Raw genomic sequence first — 3,482 nt, 5'->3', positions numbered from 1 at the left:
AATACATATTATATTTAATAATTAATTATTAAATATATAGTTAACAATTAATTACATACTACTAGAATATAATACTATTAGAAATTGGTTTATGATATACTATATGTAAAACTTAATTAATATAATTTTTTAATATAATATAAAATAAGTAAAATTTAAATGTAACTAATTGGTATTTATATATGCTATTTCTAAATATTCACACCTAGTTTTATAATTGTATCTAATTACTTACACTTTAACACAATTTAATAAAGCTTTTTTTTTTTTTTTTGTTACCTTACATTAAAGAAATCAATCATTAATTTCATTTTATAAAGTAAATACAAAGTTAGGATCAGTCACAAACATTTATTTAATTGATAAAATGTGACGACCTACAAATATAAATTTGACAAAATGTATAACATATTACTAGTACATGAATAATATCAGGTAATATAATAATAATAATAATAATAATAATAATAATAATAATAATAATAATAATAATAATAATAATAATAATAATAATAATAATAATAAACAAAAACAAAAATAAAAAACACTAAAAATGATTTAAAAAAAAAAAGCTATTAAAAAAAAAAGAAACTAAAAATAATAAATAACAGGCTTTTAAATAGAACAATAACAATACAGTAACAAGAACATCAGCAATAGCATGTTATTAAAAGAGGTAAAAACTAAATTTATTATTTAAAAAAGATCTTAACACAGTCACTAAACACAAATTTAGACAAATAATATTTTAGTTATATATTATTTGCAATAAAGTTTATGCAAAGTAATATTATTTGATATTTATAAGTAATATTACTTCTTGAAAAAAGAAACTTGCAAAACAAATCCTTTTTTTGAAAAGAAAGACAAATGTACTTTATTATACGTAACAAAAGGTCTATTTATCTATTTTATTTATTATTTATACTCGATTGTACAAACTGGACAACTATTTCATAAAATAGTTTAACATTGGATTAAACTGAATTTCAGTATGAAGCTGGACTGCTTTTATAAATTCGCATTTTAAATTTGCTTTGATTAGCTGTGCTGAGGTTAACGTTTGTCCGAGTTCTAATACCGGCATGATTTAACCCTTTCATGACGAGTGACCCGCACAGTGGTTCTTAAAATCTGTTTCTAAATAACGAGTGACCCAAAAAGCGGTTCTTCGACAATTTTGAATATTAAAAAACATCTATACAAATTGGGAAAACTTTGAATATATCTCTGAAAAAGGAATAACTTTTTAAGTTATTGTTTTCAACGGTTTGTTGCATTTATAAATCGTTCAAAAATCAATTTTGAAAAATGGCTCAAAATATTATAAATTATTGTGACATAAATGAAATCCTTTGATATATTTTTTTTTAATCATAGTAGTGAAAATAAAGCCATTGATCTTGGTACCTCTTGTAGTCTAAAAGTATTTTAAAATGCATAACCGAGAACTTCTACCCTTATCTGAGGATTTACCAGCTCCCGAGTGGGCACGGTACGTTTTTAAAACGTTTTTAAAACGCTTTTTAGACGTTTTTATAAGGTTTAAACCTAATAAAAACGTCCAAAGAACGTTTTAAAAACGTACTGTGCCCACTGAGTCAAATGTTAGTTTTTACCTTTATCATCAATAAAAACTACACCCTTAAAATCAAAGTTTTTTAGTTATAATTTTGTCTGAGGAGCGAGCAAATGGTGACTTGAATATAGAACTTAAGACCGAAAAAAAAACTTTTGAGAAATCATCTTGTGACATGAACATGGAATGGGATAGTGAAATTGAACATTAAATTCATTAACCACATTTTTTTTATGTAATTCCCCGTTTTTGGGTGCCTACACAAAAAAGTATATACCTTTAGACTAGATTATCAATTTTGTTTTAATTTTTTTTATTTTATTTTGATTTTCTTTATTATCACTATAAATCATCTTATTTATTATCGGAAATGATATGTTTATGTAATAATACTTTATTTATTTAAGGTTACAAAACGAAGTTAAATCCTGTTTATATCAACTTGAAAAGTTTTTGATCTCATAACCAAGATAATATTAAAAAAAAAAATTATTAATATTCTGAAAGTCAATTCTTTGGTAAAAAAAATATTGGCTTATTTCTAAATTCTTAAAAGTTTTTATTTTATATCCTTTCAATTGATAACGATCCGAAGTTGTTTTTTTACGCGCAGTAATTCAGTCGCGAATAGATTAACAATTTCATTTTTATTTCGTAATAGAGTTAGCAATATTATTGCTCACTTATTTTTTTATTATTTTTTTTTTTATTATTTTAGTGCGTTTTTATTAAATAGTTTTGCTTCAGCTATAAAGAATCTGTCTTTCCTTTTGTTATTCTAGTTTACAATAAAGTGTTACTATTCTTGTCAAATTTTCCCATTATTCAAAGGCGAAGTTTTTTTTAAGGATTTTTTGAAGGACTGACAATACAAGTAAAAACCATCAATAAGTGATGCTGCAAGGTAATTTCTAGACGCATGCGGTATTAGTTTAGCCTTTTTTTTATGTAAGAACTGTATCTAATTTCTTTAACAGTGTTTTAGAGACCGATAAATAAAGAGCTGTGGTATATTTCATAAAGTTCATACTAGTATACTAATTTCCACTGTATTTAAGGATGTCTGTAGATTATTGATTGTAGATTATTGTTCCTAAACTCAAGTTTTTTGCTTTAATGTCAGATGTCGATGTTAATTAAATAATTAATGTAATTGTTGCTTAAGTAATTATTGTAGTACTTAATGTAGTATTTAATTTCTGGGAGATATGTTGCATTAACTATCTCGCAGAAATTCTCACATCTAAGATAGCATCGTTTGCTGATGATACAACCATTTTTTCTTGTCTTGGTAAGAAATTAATACTCTCTGATTGCTTGGAGGGGCCATTTAAGATTGAAAAGGAACTCACTTCTGCTTCAGTATAACTTAGATAAAACTAAACTTTTCAAGCTGATTATTATTGCAATAATCTAGATCTTCCTATATTTATGAACGGTAATGTACTCGATGAGTTATCTACCCCATAGCCTACTTAAATCCACGGCCTTTTATTCTGCTGAAACCGGAAAAAAATAAAAGGCCAGTTAAAAAAAAACGCATATTTTGTCGGATGGACAATCTTTCTCAAAATATTTTAATTATTGAGCTATAAATTTCAAGTAATCTAGCACAGGATAAAAAATTTTGCGTTGGCTTAATCGAAGTATATACTATACTTCACTAAACTTTATAAAATTTTAAGCTTTTTTTTAGCTTTCTTTTTAGTAATAAATAGTAATCATGATTAATAAATGCTTATTGAAAACAACACAACATTTATTAACCTTCATAATTATATATTACTTAAATGATTATAGAAAGACATGGGTTATATTATTCAATAGAATTTTTAAGATATTCAAGGACTGTACAAGAAAAAAGAATACACTAATTCTCCAAAGTAAGTCTTAAAAGTATTTT

This window comes from Hydra vulgaris, chromosome 03, assembly GCF_038396675.1.
Source record: "Hydra vulgaris chromosome 03, alternate assembly HydraT2T_AEP".
NCBI lineage: Eukaryota > Metazoa > Cnidaria > Hydrozoa > Anthoathecata > Hydridae > Hydra > Hydra vulgaris.
This window is presented reverse-complemented; position numbering follows the sequence as displayed.